At 40.3% G+C, this 27,842-nt stretch overlaps 1 protein-coding gene across 4 annotated transcripts in view; it reads right to left on the bottom strand.

The window, feature by feature from the left end:
• LOC132822716 (teashirt homolog 2) overlaps positions 1 to 27,842 on the bottom strand; it is a 515,808-nt gene that overhangs the window by 221,869 nt on the left and 266,097 nt on the right. The window contains exons 3-4 of one of the 4 annotated variants that reach the window (XM_060835992.1): positions 27,182 to 27,216; positions 23,047 to 23,092 (exon numbers count right to left, since the gene is read on the bottom strand). The exons of the other annotated variants lie outside the window; for them this stretch is intronic. The gene's annotated coding sequence lies outside the window, so the exon portion shown is untranslated. Of the gene's footprint in view, positions 1 to 23,046; positions 23,093 to 27,181; positions 27,217 to 27,842 lie in introns of those variants that run through there. 4 annotated transcript variants of the gene reach the window in all.

The raw sequence follows: 27,842 nt of genomic DNA, 5'->3' as shown, positions 1-27,842 counted from the left end.
CCTGTTAACACCCTAATTTCTAACAACATCGTGACAATATCTTTAGCAAAATGAAGTTAGATTTCTTAAAATCAGCAGATGCTAGCAGATGTAAAGAATGATCACAAACACAAATAACTACAGGACTGCAAATTAAAAATGTTTTCTAAGAATGCTGAAATACAGTCAAACAGCAATACCAGCTTGAGCATGGAGTGAACATGGGAGGGTGCTTGATATTGCAGCTGATGTGATTAGGAGGCAATGACTACAGGAGACTGAATTACAAATAAGCTTGTTAGCTACATTTATGTTAATTGACTTCGTAATCGTGGTATAACCATATGGTTCCATATTGTGAAATACATTAACTCACAAATAATCAGTCTTGGGTTATACTCATTTTGCCAACATAGTGTGTAGTAGTGTGCTTCTGGGGTAATCTTCAAATTGAAATGTTTACTGAAGCTATGAAATCCTGATTTGGTTGCTATGTTGGCTTTTATGAATGGAATTTAAAATAAATTCAGAAGTCTCAGTGCTGTGATTTGTACACTATTTCAGTCATGTTTGCAAATGCCTACTTTCGATAACGTTGGGTTTAGCACTGCCCTGTTGCAGTGAAGTGCGAACCCTAAGGAGGCAATCCGCTGAACTTTTGCTCCTGCTGGGAAACTTGGTCAAAGATGCATAGCAACAATTTTTCTGTGGGCTACGTGTGATTTTCATTCATTTTATAGCACTTGCCAGATAACAATGTTTGATGTAAGCCTAATTTTCTGACATATGTTCCTAACACATGATTCCCCATCGAAAAAGTGGAGTTGAAATAATATCCATTAAATATTTTGCCTTTTAAGGACGGCAGGACATGCACTCTTTTTGTGTATTTTCAACTGCAGGGTTTTATATGTCCTTGATGAGGGTTTATGGTGATTGTGGGCTGTGTAAATAACGTTGGGTGGCCAGTGCACTACCTTTCCACTGATGCCTGACCTAACCCTGATCATATGGAGGGCAGGCAGGAGCTGCAAGTGACAAGGAAAAGGGAGAGGAAAGGGAGGATCATTACTTTAAGAAAGCTTTGAGGCTCTCTCTACCTTCCTGGATGGCAGGAACAGTCAGAGGCTGTTCTATAGAATGGTGACACGGCTGTAAAAATCTATTTTTCAGTGGAATAGGAGCAGCATGGTAGTACAGTGGTGAGCAATGCTACCTCACAGTGCCTGGGACCTGGGTTCGATTCCACACACAGGCTACTGTGCGTGTGGCTTTCCTCCGGGTGCTCCGGTTTCCTCCCACAGTCCAAAGATGTATAGGCTGTGGGTTAGCCGTGGTAAATGTGGGATTATGGAGATAGGGTAGGGGAGTGAGTTTGGGTAGGAGGGTCTTCAGAGGGTCGGTGCAGACTCAACAGGCCAAATGTCCTCGATCTGCACTGTGGAGATTCTAGGAAGCATAGGAAATAATTGGAAGAAAATTGCAGCATCAGGTTCAAACACCTCTCTCTTACCGATCTTCCAATACAGTTTAAATAAAACAGAGAACTGTGGATGCTGATGGTCTGAAGCAAAAACAGAAATTGCAGGAGAAATTCAACAGATCTGCCAGCATGTGCGGAAAGAAAACAGAATTAATGTCCTGGTTTCTGGAAAAGGTCTGCCACCAGACCTGCTGGGTTTCTCCAGCAATTTTGGTTTGTCTTTATCGCAGCTTGCTGTTCCCTTCAAGTGCAAAAGGCTCCAACTGGACCTCCAGCTGCAAGAGCCTCCCCCACGTTTGGTTGCTGATTGACACCACCAGCAATCATCTCCGCACCCCCAAACTCAGCCCGAACACACTGCACCTGAATTCATAGTATCCGTACAGCCATTCGGCCTAGCTGTACCTACCCTTCAAAGAGCATCCCACTCAGACCCACCCCCTCACCCAATCCCTGTAACCCTGCATTTCCAATGGTGAATCCTAGCCTGCACATCCATGGACACGCTAAATTGCTCAATCCACATAACCTGCACTTGTTTGGACTGTGGAAAGAAACCGGTGCACTCAGAGGAAAGCCATGCAGGCACAGGGAGAACGCACAAACTCCATATAGACATTCACCCAGTGTCTGTGTGGGTTTCTTCTGGGTGCTCTGGTTCCTCCCACAGCCCAAAGATGTGCAGGTTAGGTGGATTGGCCATGCTAAATACTCAGTTATAGGGAGATGGGTCTGAGTGGGATGCTGTGTGCAGGGTAGGTGTGGATGGATGGGCTGAATGGCTGTAGGGATTCTATGAACTCAGGTGCAGAGTGTAAGGGCTGAGTTTGAGGGTGTGGTGGTGTCAGCTGAAGGTGTCAATCACCAATCAAGGGTGGAGGAGGCTCTTGCAGCTGACGGTCCAAGTGGAGCCTTTCTTACTCAAAGGGAACAGTAAGCTGCAATGGACGACAAACCAAAATTGCTGGAGAAACTCAACAGGTCTGGCAGCAGACCTTTCCCAGAAACCAGGGTCACTGGACTCAAAATGCTAATTTGGTTTTCTCTCCACACATGCTGGCAGATGTGTTGAATTTCTCCTACAATTTCTGTTTTTGTTTCAGACCTTCAGCATCCACAGTTCTTTGTTTTTATTTAAGCTGTATTGGAAGCTCGGTAAGAGAGAGGCTGTTTGAACTTGGTGCTGCATTTTCTTCCAATTATTCTCTATACTTCCTCGAATCTCCACAGTGCAGATCGAGGATATTCGGCCTATCGAGTCTGCACTGACCCTCTGAAGAGCATCCTACCCAAACTTACTCCCCTTACCTGATCTCCGTTACCCTACATTTACCATGGCTAATCCACCTTGCCTGCACATCTTTGGATTCTGGGTGGAAACTGGGCCACTCACAGGAAAACTATGCAGACACTGGGACAATGGACAAACTCCACATCAACAACCACCTGAGAGTGGAATTGAACCTGGCCCTAGGCGCTGTGAGGCAGCAATGCTGCTGAGTTATGTTGCACTCAAAAAAAATTAAACAGCAAATGGGAATGAAGTGCTAATGATCAGATAATTGGAACTAAATAATTTTGAATGAGGAGATTCTCATTGCATTTTCCTTTGAATTGCCATTAATTTTCAATCCAGCTGGCTAATTTGTTATTAACTTCACAAGACCATTGGAGCCTATGCAGATTTTTTAAATGGCTTCTGAAAATTCAAGTAAATTGTATTCATTGATTATGCTTCATCCACTAACTTAGTTATATCCTAAAAAATTCAAGCAGATTTGTCAATCAATTACTTTAAATCCATTCTTATTTAATTCTTATGACTTTACAATCCTTCAATACACTCGCGTCGTAAGATACCTCACTAAAGGTACAATTAAATGGCCAATATTTTCAGACTGACATTTCACTCCTCCTTAAGTATCGGGATAATACTTGTTCTCTCAAATTCTCAGCTACACCTTCTGCAGTCATTCAGGAGCCTTGCGCATGTTGAAGAGTCGAGTCAAAGCAGGCAAAGGTATTTGATAGATACTTAAGGCAAGGACAATTCTCAAAGGTATGGAATAAAGGCAATTACAATTTGACATACAGATGAGGAAGGACACCACTTCGACTGGGACAACACACCCATCCTAAGATGAGCCAAACAGAGAGAAACATGAGAATTCCTTGAAGCATGGCATTCCAATCGGAATTCTATCAACAAACACATTGACTTGGATCCCATTTACCACCCCGAGGAAAGAAAAACAGGAAATGACGTTAGCACAGGAAATAATGTCACCAACCCAAGGAAACCTAAACACATAAATAAAAAGTGGACCATACCACTCGGGCTTCATTCGGAGGCTCACTCATTATGTTACCTAGTATGGCATGAAATATCTGAAACTGAACCTTACAGATCAGCGAACAAACCTACATCCAGGCAATTACAAGGGCTTGAATTCTATCACAATCTTTGCATCCCCACTATCAGGGCAAAAGGCAAATCCCCCAGCCCACACTTGCAATAATTTCACCCCAGACAGCCTCTGAACTGGCTGTCTTTGGGCCTACCTTCCTTTTACTATCAGTTCAAACTGAAGGCCAGGAGCCCAGCTACCTCAATGGTGCATTGCTGAAGGATGTCAGGTTCAGGTCAAATAAGAAAATTAGGATGAAGGGGAAAATGTCTCGGGGAGACTGTTGGGACCACTGCAACTGGTGGCTGGCTCCGATATCTCCTGCAGGTACCAAAGCAAGATCACCTCCATTTCGTTGGTAGTTGTCCCAAAAGCTCAGTGACCCCATGAGACATTCCTTGAGTAGGGCCTGTAATTATGCAGCTTAGGAACTCACCTCCTTGGGTGGTCAGCAAGTCTCTGGGCTGGCAGTGGTGCCCTCGCCTCCCAGCCGGGGGGGTGGGGGGGGAAAGCAATAAAATTCTACCCAAGGACTCTGGATGGAACAGGACTGCTGAGCTGAATGATTTTTTTCATAGAACTGCATCTTCTTATGCTAAATCTTCATCTACATTATTTATAAAAACCTGACACAGAAACACTGAAAATAAAAAGCATAGAAAGTAGGAGGAGTAAGCCATCCAGCCATTTAAGCCTGCTACACAATTCAATATGGTCCCAGACAATCATCCAATGCAGCATGCTGTTTCTATTTCTCTCTGTATTGTTTGATCCCTAAATCAGAGATAGATAAGTTCTTGAATGCCAAGAGGATCAAAAGTTTCAGGAAGAAACTGGAAAAATGGGGTTGAGAAACTTATCAGTGCTGAAAATGTGTTGCTGGTTAAAGCGCAGTAGGTCAGGCAGCATCCAAGGAACAGGAAATTCGACGTTTCGGGCAAAAGCCCTTCATCAGGACCTGCTGCGCTTTAACCAGCAACACATTTTCAGCTCTGATCTCCAGCATCTGCAGACCTCACTTTTTACTTGAGAAACTTATCAGCCATGATTGAATGGCGGAGCAGACTCAATGGACCAAATGGCCTAATTTCTGCTTCTACGTCTTAAGGTCTTTTTCCATTTCCTTGAGGTTTCTGTCGTATATCCCTTGTGACCCAAAGCCAGATCAATATTTAATTTTTTAAGGGGTGATTTTAATGATGCACATCTGACTGGTATACGGTGGATGGAGGGTTGAACTGGCAGGTAGAGTCACATCAGGTTACAACACCCCCTCTCCTACATTAGCTCACCTCAGCAAAGATCGGGGTGATCACCTACCACAAGCAGGTGAGAAATAATGTTGCAAAGTTCCAGACTGTTTGTGTTATTGGCATTGCAATATTAACATTCTGGAGGCTGGCTGGGACTAAATCTATCAGCAGGATCTGGCAGTCGTCAATAGAGAAGGTTGAGATGGTTCACAGGAGGAGAAAGTGAGGTCTGCAGATGCTCGAGATCAGAGCTGAAAATGTGTTGTTGGAAAAGCGCAGCAGGTCAGGCAGCATCCAAGGAACAGGAGATTCGACATTTCGGGCATAAGCCCTTCTTCAGGACTTATTCCTGAAGGGCTTATGCCCGAAACGTCGAATCTCCTGTTCCTTGGATGCTGCCTGACCTGCTGCACTTTTCCAGCAACACATTTTCAGCAGTTGAGATGGCTCTTAACCATTCAAATTGGCCCTTTTTGTCGATTCCTGGTGGGTTCATAGGAATTGGACAAATCCACTGGGTCCTGGAGGCAGTTTTTGAGACCTGGTCTTGTCCCCTCTTCCCAGCCTCAGTTATAACCAAACCCTCTTCATAATACTCAATATCTAAGGTTACAGCTATAACGACAATGCAGAGCCTGCCCAATGTGTGAAGAATACATTCAGAATATTTGACATTTCTAGCCCTTTAAAACTACCCTTTTCTAACTGATTATGTTGTTGATTGTGTGCTCTGAGAGTACCAAATAAACCCAAGGAGGATTTCCCTTTTGTTGTCAGATAAACAGTGTTTTTCTTTTAGTTTCTATCATGTAGCACAATCTCAAATATCTGAAAAACTATATACGGTGCTGTGTTCTTTTGGTGCCACTCAAATGTTTACAAATGTCACTCTCCTATTAGGATCAACTTTTGTAAGTACCCTACATTAATGCTTAACGGAGCTTCATCACTGATAAGCACAACATTTGATTTGAATGAATAGATTCTGACCTTAATGGCTTTTGACTCCAATAATCATATAGCTGTTATTAGGTAAAGGAATAAGGTGAGCCAAAAAAAAAGCAATTTCTCTTTGAAGGTTTATTTAGTTCCAATATGTTTTTTTTCCAAAAAAAAAGTCACATTTTAACCTTCAAGTCTTTTGTGACTGCATCATATACAAAGCCACTCAGCTTTCTTCTGCCAACATCTGTGGTACAGCATTTTTGTTCGTGTTGCTGTGATTATGTGGGCTTCTTGCTTGGCAGATAACCAAATGTCAATCTGAGATGATAGAAGGAAGCTGGGCATTTACAAAACGACAAAAGGAAAATAAGCAAAACAAAAGGCATATAAATTTTGAAGATTGAAAGGTTTTTACTAGTAAAGATTTGAAAGTAGAAAAACACCCTTCATCAATGCACTGAAAGGAACCATTTTGTGTATTTTTACTGCAGAACATTTTTATATCAATTTACTCTATGTAGAAACAATCACAGAAAAAACAATTTCTGACTAAACTGCCACTCAACCAGTACAATGTAGTCCCGTTAATGGAATGGATTATTAAAACACTAGAACTCAGTTGTTTTGCAATTACCTGAGTCAACTCTAGATGACTGACTGAACAAAGTATTCCTTGCATTGTTCAAGCACTTCAGTCATCTTTTTATTTGAAAAGCCTAGCTCCCTAACAAATAACTGCTGCCAGAAAAATCAACTTCTTCAGCTATGGCAAGGCCTACATAATTTATGGCTTTAATATGCTCACTGAGGTGTATAGTCTATGACAGTAATTATAAATGCAATAAGAAATTATAGCTGAATGCTTTAACTGCATTAGGAGCCATTTGATGAACAATGATGATTGCTCCTCATTTTGAACAATAGAGGGCAAGTGAGTGTCAACGCATTAGAATATTTGCTGTTCTGCTCTGTTCTTTTTCCATTTACCACAGAATGTCAGTTGTCTATTATGAAGCAGCGAAGTGATGTCCAGAGGTAGCTTATGACTTGACAGGCACAAAAATGCACAAAGGAACTAATCAATTTAGTATGCAATGACTTTCATTAGCACTTAAAATCTTCAGCTTTTTTTTCCTTTTTCCTTTAGGTACAAGAACGGTTTTAGATTTATTTAGGACAATAGACTTCATTTATGTAAATTCTTGATAAGTGATTTCAATTTTGTGAATAAGAACTTTGATAAGCCAGACCTTTACTGATTTAGGCTGATTACAATCACTTTTGTTTATTGTCTACTGTACAGAAAATCTTTAAGTGAATATATAGTTTTCCTCTTCTAGCCTCATGCTTTATCTGTTTACTGCCATTTTTTTTTCATTATGATCTCAAAGAGCTGCTACAGCAAATGATCACTTGTGGCCCACTATCATCCCAAAATAAAACTCTTTCTGTCAAAACATAGCAAATAACAGCTGCGGGAAAGCTTGGTGGTATACTCAAGCATTTTACTGGGGCCAGGACCTGAACCTTCCCTATTAGCTTCAGGTAGTGGGTGACAGTGAAGTAGTTAACTAAGATTACAAAGGAATCTTGATCAATTGGGACGTGGGCTGAGGAGTGGCAAATGGAGTTTAATTTGGATAGAATATAGAATAATACAGCACAGAACAGGCCCTTCGATCCTTGATGTTGCACCAACTTGTGAACTCATCTAAGGCCAGCCCCTTACACTATCCCATCACCATCCCGATGCTTATCCAACGACTGATTAAATGCCCCTAACGTGGCTGAGTTAACTACATTGGCAGGCAGAGCATTCCATGTCCTTAAGAATGCTGCCTCTCACATCTGTCTTAATGTGAGGTGTTGCATTTTAGTTAGAAAACAAGGGCAGAACGTATACAGTTACTGGTAGGGCCCTGGGTAGTGATTTTGAACAGAGATACATGGGAGTTCAGGTATACAGTTCTTTGAAAGTTATGTCACAGATAGACAGTGTGATGAAGAAGGTATTTAGCACATTTGCCTTCATTGCTTAGAGCACGGAGTATAGGAGTTGGAACATCATGTTGCTATTGTACCGGATGTTTGTGAGGCCACTTTGAGTACTGTGTACAGTTCTAGTCACCCTGCTATAAGAAGGATATTATTACATTGGAAAGAGTGCAGAAAAGATTTACAAGGAAGTTACCAGGACTGGAGGGTTCCAATTATAAGTAGAGACTGGATAGGCTGGGACTTTGTTCACTGGAGTGTAAGAGACTGAGAGGTGACTTTTTACAGGTTTATAAAATCATGAGGCGCATTGATAAGGTGAATAGTAAAAGTAAGATTGGGGATTACAAAACTAGAGGGCATATTTTTTAAAGTGAGAGCAGAAAGATTTAACAAGGACCTGAGGGGTAATGTGGTGGCTTGTATGTGGAACAAATTGCCAGAGGAAGTGGTCGACGCAGGTACATGTAAAAGCTATGTAGTTTTATCCATGAATAGAAATGCTTTGGAGGAATATGAGCTAAACGCAGGCAAATGGGACAAGTTCAGTTTGAGAAACTTAGTCGGCAGGGATGAGTTGGACTGAAGGATCTGTTTCTGTGCTGTATGATTCTATGACCCTGCTTTCAGACTCAAATATGAGCCAGAAATCTGAACTATGTAGGACAGTCACTTGGCTACATTCTTCCAAGAACTTGATCAGACATCAGTTTCGCTCTCCTTCATGGAATAAGCTGCATGGGCACCTTTGCAGCTAAATGAGGCATAGGGTATTCCAGGATGGTGGCAGCCTCTCTCCATCCATTTTAAATTCAGAATATGAAATACCCGAAGCAGTTTGACCACCACCGTCCAATGCTGGGACAGTAGAGTGCAGGCAAGGGAGACCCTTCCCCAGGATGGCCTGAGACTGCAGTGAGCCTCCAGGCCTGTCCGCAGCATTCCCACTACCTCATGATCACCAGGAGGGTATCCCTGGGATACGAAGGCCCCTTGTTGGCCCCTGATAATAGGCAACAACAGACTCTTAAAGTGAATTTGTTACATTCCGTTGCTTATACCGGCCACATCTGCCTCCACAGAGAGCTGTCTGGGGTTGCAGAGATGAAGGGGATTCATAATGCTGCACAACATTGTGAATTTGCATGCTTGAACATCATTGCCCACCCACCCATCCTACACCAGTGAGGACTAAAGCTACCACTTCATGTTTTGCCCGTCTCCCTTGTGCTTTCAGAATGGGAAGAAATTATTGGGGATAGAGGGAGGATATCCCTCCTGCCTGCAATACGCCTCTTATCAAGTCAAACATGGATGTCCTAGACAGGATACACAAACTAAAATGAGTAGTCAGTCAACCACCTTGAGCTGTCCATGAAATTGTGTTGGGGGAGAGGGGAAGAGATAAGGCATCAGCTAATCATTGATCAGCTAAGGGTCTTCCCTCCATTGCCACTGCATTAATACGTGCAACTAGTGAAGGTAGAATGAAGGAGGTCAGCCCACCCTCTTCTAGCTCAGGATAATCGGCAGGAAGAACGGTACCTCGGCAGGGTGGGGTCTGTGCTCATATTTTCCAGTCCTTCCACCTGGCATGACCCCTCCTAAACCTGACCATTTTTTTTTGTCAGTCAGCTCAAGACTGATGTTTCTACAGGTGCGGGTATAATAAGCCCCTGCTACTGCACAATCATCCAAGTGTATTACTGCATAGATTTCAGACTAGACAGGCGCTGTACTTTTTAAGAGAGTTACATAACATCACAACATACAACATTTGTTATAAAAATACCTACTTCACTTTCAGTCATGCTGTCAGTCCAATTGAGTCTGGGTAGTCAGCTATATGTATGTAATGTACAATAACATCAGTAAGCACATAACCAGACCTTGTGTAAACAGTGTTGCTTATTAACTTCAAGACATTCATCTCAATGCTGAACCCAGATTTTGTAGTATATGTTACATGAGCTAACGTTTGGGAAGTTAGTGTGGTCACATCATAATGTGGTCTGTTGGAGTTTGCCCCAAGAAATCATGTCAACCCGATATTTACAAACTAAATCATCTACACCATTCACTCAAACTCAAAAGCAAAAATAAATAAAGTAACATTTCACAAATAATATGAAAGTATGCTGTAAAACTGTTTAGATATAATGAAAGATGTCATGAAAGAACACTGTACAGCATCTGTGTTCATAAAACTAAATGATACAGACGTCATTTCATATTGAAGACTGGATAATAAACTGGGTATTGTATCATTCCTGATGAAACATTGATTTTCCTGCGCCTCGGATGCTGCCTGACCTGCTGTGCTTTTCCAGCAACACACTCTCAACTCTGATTTCCAGCATCTGCAGACCTCACTGTCCCCTCATTGCATCATGAGATACTGATAGCTGAAAAAGGCAAGACTTTATTTTATGATGACTTTATTCAAAGAGTGGCTAAGCCCTAGCCTCAAGATTGGACCCAGTTTGAATTATTTAAACAGAGTGATTGCAACTGACTTGCATGTATTTGAGCGAGGGAAGGGAAGTCAGCAAGCTTTCTAATTCATGGCTGCTATTCAATCAGCCTGCAAAAAAACACACATATCGATTGCAAGATGACAATGACAAAGATAGTGCCTGCTTCAATCAGCCAGATGAACTTCACTACTAATGCCCAACCAATAATAATGACCATGGGTGAATTTCCATGCCAGGCTAGTGAAACATGCACTGGGGTGTTTCATACCTTCCAAAACAAAATCAACACAAGACAGCCATTGCCCAGCACTTCTGTGTTTCACTTGGTCAAGTTTGCAACGCAGTTTACAAACTTTTGTGGAGTGAGACATGAACGCGGGTTTGGAGATGGGCTGGTCAGAAAGCCTCAGTTCTCAGAGAAAGCTATCCACTATTCAATACTGTTTAAATGCCCTCCAAATTTTACCCCTCATTGATGAACCTTCTTACTACACATCCCCCTCAAATACCCATGCTCCTTTCAAAGCTCCCTCTGATTGCCTATGCACTCTCACTTCATGCCCCCTCCGTTTTCCTATGCCACTCAGATCCCCATGCGATCCGATTTATCCTGTGGACTTCACCAGTTTCCTCATTCCCCCTCCCCTCCCCACACCTTACCCCAGTTCCAACCTGCCAGCTCAGCACCATTCTTATGACCTGTCCTACCTGCCAATCTTCCTTCCCACCTATCCGCTCCACCCTCCTCTCTGACCTATCACCTTTATCCCCACCTCCATCCCTCTGTTGTACTCTTGGCTACCTTCTCTCCAGCCCCACCCCCGCTCCCACTTAACTCTCCACCCACCTCTCCACACCACTCCCTGCCTCGTTCCTGATGAAGGGCTTTTGCCTGAAAAGTCAATTACTTTGCTCCTCAGATGCTGTCTGACCTGTTGTGCTTTTCCAGCACCTCTCTGATCTAGATCCAATTTATCCTCCCCAGCCATTCACTCTGTACAGTGGCTCAAGAGTCACTTAAAAGCAATACAAATTATTTTTAATGCAGGTGTAAGTAAATTAATTCCATGTCAACTGAATAAAATCTTCATTCAGAAATCTGTCATTGTATTTGAGGTTAAAAAGAATTCTCCTTGGAAAAATTTATGTGACTATTAATATGCGTAAACAAATAAGCATGTAATCAAAAACCATATCAAAGTTAGATGATATTACTGCACCCTCTTTAAACTGTCAATCATTCTCAGGAACAACAGGACTAATGGAATACCTTCTGAACTCAGATCATTCACACAACCAATCATTCATTACACTGACAGTTATTAAACAAACCATTATAGCCACAAAACCTTGAGCTTGAGAGAACAAATACAGCATTTTCAATTTGAAGTGCACTGTTAATCAACAGAGAGGAGCTGGTGTTTTACTACTCAACATTATTGGTACAAAGTTGAAACCAAACATGACAAAAAACTTTATCAACATGTATTTTGACACTATTGAGAGCATTCTGGCACATTCTCCAACTGTAACACACAATGATGGTGAATGCAAGGGTCAACTTGCCTCTCCAGGACAGTGATGAATCACTGCATTAAAAATAGATCTATATTAAAATGTCATCAGTAGATGTCATATTATAAAGTATGAAAGCATTTTACACTTACTTATTAGAATATTCCTGATTCTTCAGAAGGCCTCGCCCAGTGATCACAAACTCTACAAAGCAATGTATGTTTCTTGACCTTCAAGAAGCCACAAAAATACGTTAAAATAGCACACAGGGTGGAATGCAATCTTCCTTTTCCCCTCACAATGGGTACACAGACTTTGGAAGAGGTGTGATTATTTTGTACCCAAGGCTTTAACAATCTGTAAGATTCTACATTAACGTAGTGTGAGGCAGAAGACATAAAGGCATTGGGCTTCCTTACAAAAAAAACATTTTTCTGTGTTTGGAGAGCTGAGTTTTACCTCCATGAGAAGACAGAAATCAGGCTCTAAATAAATGGTAGCACAAGGTGATCTCAAATGTGGAACAATATCTCATACAGAATCAGTTGAAGTTTTGGGTGAAGTTTAGGAACGTTGAACCTGATAAAAATGATGTTGATTCATTTCCATTGAGGGAAAATATCTCAGCCTCCACAAAAAGCCAAGAATAAACATGGCAACTTGCAACTATAACAACTACTAAGTTTTCTGCATCATCATTTCTGAAATCAAAAATCCACCTTGCAACATGAAAAATCAAATATAATCTAATGATTGTGCTCAATATCTACAATCTACAATGGTCTTAATCTGTACTGCACTGCAGAAAAATAACAAGGCCTCTTTTTAAAAAAATGTGCGCTTATTTAAATTTGTAACAAAATAACATCCCATGGGAAATATCAGGTATGGGAGGAGAGCTGTCAAATGTAAAATTCATCATGGAGGTGGTCTCATATTCATCCACAACACTTACACAAAAGGGATGTATCTGAAATTCATTTTAGTCATAGAATGCAAAGCATTTGCTCCATGGTAAACAATTATTTAAAATCTTTTTAAGAACACTAAAATGTAAGTGATAGAGTCACAGAGACGTACAACATGGAAACAAACTCTTCAGTCCAACTCGTCCATGCCAATCAGACCTCCTAAACTGATCTGGTTCCATTTGCCAGCATTTGGCCTATATCTCTCGAAGCTCTTCCTATTCATATACCCATCCAGATGTTTTTTAAATGTTGTAATTGTAACAGCCTCCACCACTTCCTTTGGCAGCTCATTTCTTATACACACCACCCTCTGCATGAAGAATTCCCTCTCAGATCCTTTTTAAATCTTTCCTCTCTCATCTTAAACCTATGTCATTTAGTTTTGAACTCACCTGTCCAGGGCAAAATACCTTGGCTATTCACCCTATCCATGTCCCTCGCAATTTTATAAACCTTGACAAGGTCACCCCTCAGCCTCCGTGCTCCAATTTGAGTCACATCATCCTTAACATCTTTACTTATCTGTGGTTGGTTTACCCCCTTCCTAGGATTCTAGTTCCTCACTGAGATGTTTTGTTGCTCAGTGAGGCATGAACAATTTTCTAAAACATTTTCTGTAGTTCCTCAACCACCTTTCTGCTAAACTTCTTTCCCAGTCCGCTCCAGTGAGCAGTGAATGATGCTGCCAAATCGAATAACTCTACTATAAAAGGAGCTTTGACTAAGGAAGTGGGGCAGTTCAGGAGGGGTGGGGTTAGGGCAAAAATGTAAGCTTACAAAGCAAAAAGGATATGGTGGCACTGCAGGGCAGCTATTACGATAATAATTGACCTCTAACTTAAGAGTATTTGCTGCTAAAACCCTCATCCATGCCTTCACTGCTAGACTTAACAACTGCAATCCATTCCTGGAGCTAAACTCCCATTCTCCAGACAATGATCAAGGTTTTCTTAATCCGCCATTAATAGTCAACTAAAATCTGTCTCAAAAGATGTCCACTCTAGTCACACAAGCCTTATTTCAAAATTTTGTTGCATTCCTCTTTAGCTTCGGTCCTGAACCAGTTATCACTCAATTCTAAGCAAGCTGCTTTTACTTTAAGAGCAGTCTACTTAAAAATTAAAAATTGAAGAGTTAAAATTTGACTTACTTGCTATGTTGGAGGTATGAGTGGCAAGGATTAACAGTTCCAGTCTCCTTGTACTGGTCCTTGCCCTCTCTCTCTCTCCCTAATGGATAGGGGAAGGGTTCAGTGACGACAACTGAGGAGTCAGATCAGTATTTTCACTCCTCCTGGCTCTTACATAAGAAATTGCTTCAGAAAAAACTTACCTTTAGTTGAAAGCTGAAAACAGGATTCTAAAGGGTCTTACTGGCTCACATTATATGTAGATTAATTGGGTGGTTAATAATTGTGCATTCACATCATCGCCACTCACAATAACATTTTAATTTAACTAGTTAAGTTTCTTCAAAATTTACATTTTTACTACAATTTAAAGGGCACTTAAAGAGTTAATCTAATTTTATTCATTTGGCACACAAAAAAAGGTATTTAAGAGAAGGCTGAAACTATGCTTTCTGGGTGGGTCTGCAAATTAAAGGGTATAAAAGTGTGTACAGACAGCGCTCCAGTATTCTTCACTGCCTGGTTATCTGAGTTTTAGCATCCTCATTGCTGTTCGAAATCACAGTTGGGCCCTAAAGCAGGCACCTCACCTCCCTGTACATGAGACTTTAACACTCCAGGAGATGAACTGAATTAGACTGTAGGCTACAACCTTTTTTAATTCTAACAAAACTAACTCAACCTGCCCACTTTCAATTTAATGAAAAACAGGTTGGGAGTAGAAGACAAACTCACTCTGAGGAGGAGTATTGGAGCTAAAACTCTTTTTTGAAGGAAAGCATACAGCTCAATGTCAATTGAAGTTGCATTTTCAATGTGAGAGGAATTTTGCCAGGCAAAGAAATATAAGAAAAGCTGTATCGATGTGATAAATGCTTTTATTGCAATGCAGGTGGGACAGGTGAAATATTAGTGATACCTTCAAATGATGGACTCTGGTGATCAGCTGAGAGACATAACATTCCTCCCTTCCACAGTCTAAAATGTTAGGTCACCTTACAGATAATGTCCTTTTCATGTTTCCACCACATGGTTTCCAAAATAAACTTCCAAAATTTAATTTTCAGTGCCAGAGAGATTGGCAATAATTGAAATACATCATGGTTTAGAATTTGTACATATACTTGAATGCAGTGGCCTCAGTCTGAATGGATGACTAGTAGTCAGTACAGCAAATTCACATCCTTCATGCATTGTAAAGTTGAATCTCTGCAATTTAGACTTCAATAATGATTAACGCTATAAACTGACTGTTTCTTATATCACAAGATCTTAGCTGTTAGCCCTGAAGAATTAAATAATGATTCAAAAAAGTTTTGTGCTTTTGTTTCTTTGTAACATAGAACAGTCTTAATGAAGGAACAAAATGAATCTGGATAGAAGTGAAAATTTTTGATTCAGCATTCTAGCTTTTTATCATATGATTATTACTGCAGGTCTATTTGAAGAGAAAATCTTCACTTGAATCTACACTGAAAAAGACAGTATTTCTTTTCCCGAATGTACTCAGACAGCAGCAAATCCACAATCCTGAGCCACTTGAAAGGCAAATTGTACTGGAATTTAAATCAGCTTGGCATTTTTATATCTCTGTAATAAAGGTGCACAATGGCCAGTATTCAAATTTTTAACCATAATTGGTGTTTCCCTTGACTTTCAGATGACAAAATAACGATTACTGGAAATTTTGTAACTGCATCTTTCATACAAATGCAGTACAATATTATAGTAAGAAGTTTTTAAAAATGTATGACTCGTTGCCTTCTTGGGTGCAGGAAACTATAAATTACTTCACAGCTTCAAGAAAGGTGTCATTAAATGAAATCAGTACGTAAATGTTTCCCTAAAAATCTTCAAAATGCATCTCTGAAAGATTCCCTGATGGAAATTATGACAGATGGACCTGAGGCTTACATTCAGTTTACAATATTTATAGAAAAAGCAGGAAATTGGAATATGATTTTGCCACTATTTAATACTACAATTACAGATGAATAAGAACTGCAAGGAGAATTAAAAAGTTTCCTTTAAATTTCAATCGCAAACTTTACATCCTAACATTACAAAATCACTTAAAGCTAGACTGTGCCTCAAAAGGAAAGTTAGCTGTGGCTAGAGCCATTGTACAACTGAGTGGCCCGAGATTGGCATGAAATTGGAGAAGCAAGCTCCAAGATTTTCTGACATTGCATTGGATGCTTTGATAGAGCAGATGCAGAGGAATGGGAATCACAACAAACTAACAGCTACATAGTGTCTTCAACACAACAAAATAATGGTCTCCAACTTTTCAAACACAAGACCACTTATTGAATTTAAGTACATACCAGGATCGACCTTAAAAAAAAGACTAAATGGCATAACTATAGTGCTATATAAATCTAAAACCAGGTATATTTTACTGTTTATTTTGTCTGCAACTCACCAAATCTCAGCAGGGTGGCATGGTGGCTCAGTGGTTAGCACTGCTGCCTCACAACACCAGGGGTCTGGGTTTGATTCCACCCTCAGGTGACTGTGTGGAGTTTCCATATTCTCTCAGTGTCTGTGTGGGTTTCCTCTGGGTGCTCCAGTTTCCTCCCACAAGTCCAAAGGTGTGGAGGTTAGGTGGATTGGCTACGCTAAATTGCCCTTGTGTTCAGGGATATGTAGGTTAGGTGCATGAGTCAGGGGGAATGGGTCTGGGTGGATTGCTCTTCGGAGGTTTTGGTGTTGGCTGAAGAACCTGTTTCCACACTGTAGGGGTTCTGATTCTATGAAGCCTCAATGTGACATCTGTGACTGCATATTATTTGCCAGTGCTTTGAAATCTGGCTTATAGTCAAAGTAAGCTTTCACTTTAAAAACACAGGATAATAGAAATGAATGTTTTTCTTGGTTTACAAGACCCTAAGAATCAGTCACTCTCGTGATCTGACTTTCAGCTCAGTATGATTTTGTGTAGTAGTTATTATCATATCATCTCAACTGCTCTGTAAATCAAATACCTGATGGAATTTGGTAACGAATGCCTACTTGAAGGAATGGATTAGAGACAAACACGATGAGTTGTTCCATCATACCTAATTTCTGAAATTGCCTGTCAAGTTTGTCTGCTAGCTTTCTCGGCTGTGTACAGGTGTTTGCCAGCAGGAACCATTTTTCTTTATCTTCTATTTTCTTGAACGTTCTTCAGATTTGTGAAGTGCATAGTATTTTATTTTACAACGGATATGAGCACCAACCCAATTTCAATTTGGATGCATTCACAGCACAGATCATATGTGTTCAGTCTCTGCCCTTTCCCTGCAATTCACAATTCAGCTTTTCATTCAGGCAGCTAAAGTCTAATAACTACACTGTCTGACAACTTATTCATTTCTTGATTAAGAAAACTGAATTTCAGAAATTAGAGCTAAAAACCTTTGCATGACCTTACTTTGACTTACCCATCTCATAACAGCAAATGGGATTATCTCATCATAATCAGCATCGGGTAAGGATTTACAAAAGCTATGCTGAAGGGATCTTGCTTGTATCAAGTTTACAATTATAACCAATACTTCCATTACATGAAAAGCCAATAACTTTACTTGCTAATGCTTACTGGCAGGTTATACACAGGTAATTGGCAAAACAATGGAAATCAGAATCATTTCTTGTAAAATGCAATAAAGCCCACATTTGCACCAAGCATGGTTGGTGTGCCAGCAGTTCTGATGGAAAGCAGTTCCTTGTTTTTTTCTGAAGCATGTACCTTTGGAATTTATTGCTGATATCATCGTGCCTTGTCCCTTAAAGAGAGAACAAATGACTGAGAAGATCCTCCTTAGTGGTTATGTCCTTGAAAACCACGTATACCAAAACAATCAGCTGGGCTGTGTTGGTCATGTCAATAGACTTATTGAACTGCAGTGAGTCCTTCAGGTCCTGCTGTATTTGTTAAAAGACATCTTCATAAAAAAATTCCACTTATCTTGCTACTGTGGAAGTATTAAGTGACGTTCTCTGAATTGTCATTATTATTTCTTCTTTGTTCTTAGTGCCAATAAAAAAAAATCAGTGGCCACATCATTGCATCTTCAATTACTTTCCCATCTGTGAATGATTTCTTCCTTTTTGCCAGAAGATGGCACATGAAACGATCCTTCACTGCAGGCCTTTTCTTTTGCAGCTAGTTTAAAAAGAAATTACCATCAAGCTTTCAAGATGGCCTTCCGCTCATCAACTTCCTTTGTCAGAAGCATGCTGCTCAAAGGAAAACTATCCTTGAATTTACTGTGCATTGTACTGTGCTGTGCTGTTATAGAAGCTCCTTTTTCATTTTTTAACATATTTTGGAGAGAAATAAGGGAAAGGTTCTTAATTTTGACAGTTGTGAACAGAAATTCATTTTCCTACTCCACATGGAAGTTGTACATTTCTGGGTTTCTTTTCAGATGACCCAGGTTCATCACTCATTCATCACTTATTCCAGGCCCGTTAAGGGAAGTGAGGTCGAGAGCTAGAAAAGGTTGAAGAGGGTAATTTCAGAGATTAGAGCTGAGGGAACTGAAGATGCAACCACCAACAGTGGAGCAATTAAACTCAAGGATGCACAAGAGGCCAGAATGAAAGAAGCACAGGTATCCTGAAAGGTTGTGGAGCTAAAGGATTTTACAGAGGTAGGGAGTGATAGGCCATGGAAGGATTTGAAGGGAAGATTCAATAAGCAATAAAAAAAACTACAAAGTTTGACCAGGTGGCAATGTAGGTCAGCTACCACAGAGATGACAGGTGAGTGAAACTTGATGCAAATAAATTCATGGGCAGTACACTTTTAGATGACTTTAATCTGTCTTTTATTCATTGGATGCCAGAGGGCCTTCTAGAAAAATGCAAAGAATTCAGAGTAGATAGCTGTCAAGCTCAATGCCAGAAGTCCAGCCCTGATGACCTGAATACAGTACAGAAAGAAGCTGAATACTTCACACAAGAGGACAAGGTCAGTGAGTGTATCTCCAAATGTCAAACCTCACTAACTGCAGCACCAGCCTCACGTGCTGCTCAATTCACCAGACTCCCTCACTGCTTTACCAATAAACTCGATCAATTGTGACTCCTACTTCACATTTATATGGTTTCACTCACCCTCAAACACTAATGCTGCAAGTGTCAAACACAAATCTCAACTTATGCATAATACCAGTCATTCAACCATGATAGCCACAACACCCAAGCTGATTTCACAGCACTCACTGACACTTGCTGTTGCATTTCAAGATAGCACATAACTGGAGGTAAAAACCCAAAACGGGAACGGATAGATATGGTTGTAGACCCCTATCCTGGAAAAGGGGACTGTAGCTGACATCAAACAAGTAATCAATACCCTAAGATATAGGAGCAGAATTAATCCATCCAACACATCAAGTCTGCTCCGCCATTGGATCATGGCTGATATATTTCTCAACCCCATTTTCCTCCCTTCTCCACATAACCCTTATCAATCAAGGGCTTATCTATCTCTATCTTAAAGATATTTAATGACTTGGCTTCCACAGCTCTCTGCAAGAATGAGTTCCACAGATTCACCACCTCCTGGTTGAAGAAATTTCTTCTAGTTCGAAAGAGTTGTCCATTCATTCTGAGGCTGTGCCCTCAGGCCCTAATCTCTTATACGAGTGGAGCATCTTTTCCACGTCCACACTATCCAGTTCCCTCAGTATTCTTTAAGTTTCAATGAGATCACACCCTCATCTTCTAAATCCCATTGAGTACACACCCAGAAATCTCCACCACAAATCCAGCATCCCTGGGGTTATACTTGTAAACCCCCTCTGGACCTCTTCCAATGCCAGTACATCCTTCCTTCAATAGAGGACGCAAAACTGTTCACAATATTCCAAATGCAGTTGACCATAGCCTTATACACCTCAGCAGTATATCACTGCTCTTATATTCTCACCCCCTTGAAATGAATGCTACATTGCATTTGAATTCCTAATTGCCAACTGAACTTGGATATTAACTGTAAGAGAATCTTGAACTGGGACTCCCAAGTCTCTTTGCTGCAGATTTTTGAAGGGTTTCCCCATAAAAAATAGTCTACACCTCTATTCTTCCGACCAAAGTGCATAATCTCACAATTCCCCACATTGTATTCCATCCACTACTTCTTTGCCCATTTTCCTAGCGAGTCTAAGTCCTTCCACAGCCTCTCTGCTTCCTCAACACTACCTGTCCCTCTACCTTTTTTGAGTCATCTGAAAAATTAGTAATAATGTGCTCAGTTCCTTCATCCAGATCGTTAATGTATAACGTGAATAGTTGTGGTCAAAAGACAGATTCCTGCGGAATTTCACTAGTCACCAGCTCATCCTGAAAAATACCTTTTATCCCTACTCTTTGTCCAATTTGCCCAATATCTCCTCGAAGAATTCTAATAGATTGGTCAAACAGGACTTCACCTTGATGAAGCCATGTTGTCTCAACCCTATTTTACCATACACTTCCAAGTACTTGACAATCTCATTATTAATAATGGACTGTAAAATCTGACCAATGACCGAGTTCAGGCCAACCAGCCTATACTTCCTGTCTTCTGCCTCCCTTCCTTCTTAAACAGGCGTATTACGGGAGCTATTTTCTAGTCCTCTGGGACCCTCCAGTGACTCTTGAAAGATCACCACCAGTGCTTCTACAACCTCCTCAGCGATCTCCTTCAGAATTCTGGGAATGCACAAGGCGGATTAGTTGATACCTATACAAACAAATATTTACCAGATATACAAATATAGACCAGAAGTGAATTAGTTTTGGAATATTTATTTTATTTTTGTATTGTGGACAGACAGAAACAGAGGGAAGTTAAGGTTTTCAGCTGTTAATAACCAGTGAATTGAGGTTCGGATTTATCTTTTTTAAAACTTTATTCTTTCATTGGATACAAACATTGTTGGCCAATCCAGCAACTACTGTCCATTCTTCATCCCTCAGGACAATTGAAAGTAGACCCACAGTAAAGTGGTTGAGAGTTCAATGTAGGATATCTCCAAGGAAGGATGGCAGAATTCCTTCCTTAAAAGACATTAGTGATCAATACTGAGGCTAGCTTTCAATTCCAGATTTACTAGTTGCACTTAAATACCACTAGCTGCCAGGGTGGGATTTAAATCCATGGCTCAGAACATTAACTTGGGCCCAGCATTACTCCATTGTCTCTCCTTCACATGGCTGAGTTATTCACTTCTGGACTAGGTATAAAGGGACTGCTTAGGTTGTCTCTTGCTTTCCACTTGCTTCTCCCCTTTAGCTGCTTACATTATCGCCAGTGGCAAGGGGCTGCCCCTCCTGGTAAGGAGGTTGTGCAGCATGTAGCAGAACAACATATAATTTGGCACTTGCTCCACCAAGGGTTCCTGCAGACCAGTTAAAACAGGGGAAGCATCATTTTAATACAGCAATGGTCTGATCAATTACATTTTATCTGTCAGTGAGAGTCTTATTCTCTCCAAGCCATTTATGTGGGAGCGTAATATATCCGGGAGGAACTGACTGGAGAAGCTTTGAAGTCTGGAACAAGTCCTTCAGCACATACTGCATCACACCCTGTAAATTTGAACAAAAACATTCCAAAGAACCCTAGTGACTTGCACAATTGTAAAAACAACCTGTCGAAATCTATCAGGAATTAAACTAAACACTGGTTGCCTGATTAAAACCGCTAATGGTGAGTCCTTACGTCGACTGGAAATATGTTCAGGCCTTAGTTGGAGTATTAGAGTTCCATAATCCAGTTTTGGTTTTCCTTGCTTAAAAAGGTGCATACTTCCATTGGACCTAGTTCAGCGAATGTTCAATCAGCTGACTGCTGGGCTGATTGGTTACTTATGATGAAAGGTTGAGCAGCTTAGGCTTATACCTTCTGGAAGCTAAAAGGACCCGTGATCTTATTGACACAAATGAGATTCTGAGGGGAATTGACAGGATAATTGATGAGAGGAAGTTCCCCATCATGAAAGGGATCAAGAACTAAAGAGCACAGTTTCAAATTAAGAGCTGTCGTATTTAAGGCGGCTGAGGAGGAATTTCTTCTGATGGTCAATAATCTTTGAATTCACTAACCTGGAGAGTAGAGAAAGCCCAGCATTGAATATATTCAAGACAAAATTAGACAAATTTTTGATTCATGAGAAGTTAAAAGTTATGTGAGGTCCAAGCAAGTGGAGTTAAAACCATGATTAGATGAGCAATTATTTTCTTGAACAAGGGAATAAATCTGAAGGGCCAAATGGCTGCTCTTACTTGTATTTCGTAGGTACACATGTTCCTTTAGAAATGGATAGTGCTGCATTCAATTCTGGATTACTTGTTGATTGATATCCTGTACCTGTCTACACACATCCAGAAAAATACATACTACTGTCCTCACCAAGGGTGCGATACCTGGCACGATCGACAAAAGACAAACTAAGGAAATTCTTCAGCCAGTGTAATATGTTGTGTTGTGGATTCACTGTGAATTGGATGCAGATAAATTTTACACTGCATATTCTCACTGCAGTGTGTGTGCAATAAATCCAATGCTATGGTCTCCCAGTTTGTCTGGCTGCCCATCTTCCACATATCATGGGGAAAATTCTGTAATCTTAGAAGAAGCCCAATTACTAATGAAAATGTAATGCAATTGCACAGGAACTTCCATGATATCAGAGACACAATGTACAATAAAAGTACAAAATCTATGATTAAAAAAAAGATTACTTTATCATTTAACTCACTACATTTTTGTCACTATGATGTCAATGTTAGTAGTTACATGAACAAATGGGAAAATTCCATTTTTCTTTACTGCTATAAATTTGGTTTCTCTGGTTATTCTCCTACGTCCCTCAAGTTCTTTCTGAGTTTGTCTTGTCCACGAGATATGCCTTCTATTCCCTTAAATAAAAGCAAAATACTGCAGATGCTGGAAATCTGAAACAAACACAGAGAATGCTATGAGCAGGTCCGGCAGCATCTGTGGAGAGAGAAGCAAAGTTAACGTTTGAGTCCAATGATTCTTCCTCAGTTCTGTTTCTTTTTGTTCCCTCAACCCTATTCCATGCGATACCTTTTGTTTTAGAAACGTTCAGTAACGAGGTGTGGATATTGATGCCTCAGCTAGCAGTTATTGCTCATACATAAATACCCAGACGGCAGCTAAGAGTCAACCACACTGCCGTGGGTCTGGAGGCAAATGTCGGCCAGACCAGATAAAAATGGCAGTTTCCTTCCCTAAAGGGCATTAGTGATCCAGATGGGTTTTTCCAACAATTGACAATGGATTCATGGTCATCGTTAAACACTTAGTTCCAGATATTTATTAAATACAAATTCCACCATCTGCTGCGGTGGGATTCGAAAGCTGGTCCCCAGAACATTATCTGAGACTCTGGAGTAACAACCCAGCGATAATGCCACAGAAGGTGGTGGGCGTTTGGAACATGTTGCCAGCAGAGGTGGTAGAGGCAGGCATAGTAGATTCATTTAAGGTGCTTCTGGCCAGATGCATGAGTAGGTGGGGAGCAGAGGAATACAGATGCTTAGGAATTGGGCGACAGGTGCTGGGTCCAATGCTTTTTGTCATTCGTTTAAATGATTCGGATGTGAACATAGGAGGTATAGTTAGTAAGTTTGCAGATGACACCAAAATTGAAGGTGTAGTGGACAGCAAAGGAGGCTACATCAGAGTACAACAGGATCTTGACCAGATGGGCCAAAGGGCTGAGCAGTGGCAGATGGAGTCTAATTTAGATAAATGCGAGGTGCTGCATTTTGGAAATGCAATAGAGCAGGACTTATATACTTAATGGTAAGGTTCTGGGGAGTGCTGCTGAACAAAAAGACCTTGGAGTGAAGGTTCATAGCTCCTTGAAAGTAGAGTCGCAGGTAGATAGGATAGTGAAATGGCGTTTGGTATGCTTTCCTTTCAGGACATTGGTTAGGCCACTTTTGGAATATTGTGTGCAATTCTGATCTCCTTCCTATTGGAAGCTTGTTGTGAAACTTGAAAAGTTCAGAAAAGATTTACAAGCATGTTGCCAGGGTTGGAGGATTTGAGCTATAGGGAGAGGCTGAATTGGCTGGGGCTGTTTTCCCTGCAGCATTGGAGGTTGAAGGGTGACCTTATAGAGGTTTATAAAATCATGAGAGGCATGGATAGGATAAATAGACAAGGTCTATTCCCTGGGATGGGGGAATCCAGAATTAGATTTATGATCAGAGGGAAAAGTGATAAAGGGGCAAGTTTTTCACACAGAGGGTGGTGCGTGTATGGAATAAGCTGCCAGAGGAAGTGGCAGAGGCTGGTACAATTACAGCATTTAAAAGGCACCTGGATGTGTATATGAATAGGAAGGGTTTAGACGGATATGAGCCAAATGCTGGCAAATAGGACTAGATTAGGTTGGGATATCTGGTCAGCATGGATTAGCTGGACCGAAGGGTCTGTCTCCATGGTACATCTGTATGTATCTATGACTGCTGTTGCCTCCCAAATCCAAGTGAATATTGCCCTGGAACTTCAAGGTTAAAATTCTTCAGTCAAGTTTTCACTGCTGCCATAGTTCTGCAACAGCTCTTATCAAATTCACAAATGACAATCAATGTGACTGCGACCATAAGTTATTTCTCCTCTTCCTCCTCAATGTGTCAACAGCCTTTGATAAGGATGATCACACTAACCTCCTCCATCATCCACCTGATTCACCTGTTTCTATCTCATGCATTTTGTCTGATCCAGAGAATCATCTGCAATGACTTTTTCATTCACTCTCAGCATTCCCTTTGGAGATCTCTCAGGATCTATCCTTATACCTTTTGTTCTACTAATCATGTGTCCCTTGCAGACATCTTCAGAGAACACGTTGCTGCTACACGTATAATGGTTGTGCCTTGCTGTGCTTCACCAGCTGTCCTGGTGGAATTCAAACCCATGCCTTAGAGCAAGAGCTCAGGTCTCTGGATCACTTGTCCAATGTCATTGCCATCACTGCCTCCGCTTGTGCTTCCCTGATTTTAATTATACCTTCAGTTTTACACAGCTCATGTGACATCTAGAACTGGATGAACATGATCCACATGCTTTCAGCTCACTAGAGTCCAAGCTCTGGGATTCCATCCTAAGCCTTTCTATTGCTTCACATGTTTTTCTTCAAAACATTCCTTCAAGCTTCCCTCTTTGACGCAGCTTTTGCTCATCAATCCTAAGATTTCATTCTGTGACTGGGTGTTAACTTATCAAACAAAATTTTACTTCAAAGCGTCTGGGATTGTTTTACTATTGTGTAAATAAATAAGTTTTTTTTGTGCTGTCAGTTTGGGAGCAGAAAATTGACTAAAACATGACTTCCGCCATTTCTGCCAAGATTTCATGGTTCGCTAGCATTCTATTAAGTCCACTGTTACTAATCATCATTAATTTCCCTGAAAAGGTGGCAGTGGACCTTTTGCTAGAACCACTGCAGTCCTAGTCTTCATAGGGCTCCCAATAGCACAGAGCGCTTTACGAAAGTTATTTATATAAATGAATGCCCTGATAGCTCACTTCCCAAACTGATAAGAGTCAATCACACAGTTTATAATTCAGGTCAAGATTGGATAGGGGTTGTAGGTTATCCCCCCCTGAAACACATTATTGAACTAGTTGGAGTTTGTGAAAGGAAATTAAGTGCAATTCCCTCAGGTTGAATAAAATTTAAATGCAAGAAGCTTTCTTCCTTACATCAAGGCAGCTTGAAGTGGGAACGGTAGAGGAATAAAAGCTGGTCCATCAAATTTAAATTAGCAAATTCACAGTTTAATATTCTACAAGTATAATTGATCTAATTTAACTGCTTTGATGATGGGATTTATAATAGAAGATATTAATACCTTCAACAGTCAAATTATGAGAGTGTAGTATCTAACTGATAAACAGCTGTAAACAACTACGGCTTTTCTTCTGCTTGTAGCCAACCCAGTGTAATTATCATATGTTACTGGCTTTTTGTTGTGACTACAAGATGCAGATATTGACAGATCCTACATTTTAAATGTCTTCAGTGCACTATCAGTCCTACACAACAATCATGCATTGCTTATTGTCCCCTCATTGACAAAATATAAAACTAAATTGCTTCTCTATGTTAAGTATGGATTCTGCTAATCAGTCCATAACTGAATTTTCTCTTCTACTTTTTTATTGTTTCAACTAAATAGTACAGTCATTCTACAGCCTAAAACCTTGGGATGAACATCAGTCTTCGACTTCTAATACAATTTTTCTAACTAATAGTAATATTGAGTGTGACAATCTTCTCTGGTTGACTGGCAAGAGTTCCAGTTACACTGCATGTTAATAAGGACTTGTTCCTATGATACTGCTGGGGAACGCAAAGACAAACATGTAGAAACCCAATGATGAAATTTCTCCAGAATGTACACAGTCAACATTTATCTGGAATTTAATGGGCAGAAATCAAACTCTTTTCCCCTGAATCAAGAATATTGATTCTAAGTCAGAACGAGTTGGTCCACACTGCACCACTGCCAGTCACACTCCCAAATCACTGATAGTCACAAAGGTAAATGTGTAAACACTTCCAACAAGATCACAGGTGAAGCTTCATTGAACAAGATTGCCAGTAGTTTAATACACTTCTTCTCTATCACCGAAAGAACTAAAGGTTAGCACTCTTAGCACTCCAAAAGCAGATGGCAGGTCACCATCTATCACCATACCATCATGCAACCAAACACAATGTATCTGGACTGTGGACTATTCTTCTAATGGATAAGGCACGATGATTCCCACCCAAAGTAATCAGAACTAGGCAGAATTCTAAAGAACTTGTAATGGCCAAATTTGGATTACTTTGGGTTTAGATTCATTCTGTTTTTCCCAGGTTTTGAATATAATACTGAAGCAAAAACCTGGTATTACACATATTGGATCACATGATAAGCTGGAAGTAGTTATTATAATGAAATAGACGGTTGACACATTTTCATTTTTCAAGTGAAGTTATAATCTTTATGACATACCTTATTTATGTACCAAACTCTCCAGACTGTCCATTCTAAAAGAAAAAAATAGGCTAATTTTCCTCCAACTATTAAAGCATTCAGTGCTACATTCTGACAGACCTTTCTATAATAGAGTTTTGAATGTGAAAAGGGCTTAGTGTACAGTCGACTGCTAGGTTGAGTTTTAAATGGTAAATATATTTATTGTACTTGTACAGTTTCACAAAATACAATAATAATTGTAATTTCATTAATATTCAATGCACAGTTAGTTCCATCATTCTCTTAAATTAGGCTCAAACAAAATTGCACTTTATCAATAGATTATTGTTTACCAAGGAATCTGCTTGTCTCCCAAAAAAAACACAGATCCAGTAATCAAAGGTTCAATTTCATTAATGTGCATCAGAATTATACTGAGACATAAATTATACCCATTCAAATCAACACACTTATTGTTATCAAGAATCTTTGTGCAATAACAGGCATGAAATAGAAGAGTGCAATATTTTGAGAAAATTGTGTCGTACCTGTAGCTTTTAAACTGATTCTGAAAAGCTTTTTGCAGAGCCAAAACATCCTGTGGATGGGAACTATCAACACCAGTAGCAAAAAATAGGCACTGGCTACCTGTTTTACACCAAGCTAAATTCCCTTTCTTACTGAAGTTAAAAAATAA

The sequence above is a fragment of the Hemiscyllium ocellatum genome, chromosome 15 (assembly GCF_020745735.1).
Source record: "Hemiscyllium ocellatum isolate sHemOce1 chromosome 15, sHemOce1.pat.X.cur, whole genome shotgun sequence".
NCBI lineage: Eukaryota > Metazoa > Chordata > Chondrichthyes > Orectolobiformes > Hemiscylliidae > Hemiscyllium > Hemiscyllium ocellatum.
The sequence above is the reverse complement of the archived record's forward strand: the minus strand, read 5'-3'. Positions and strand labels throughout refer to the sequence as shown.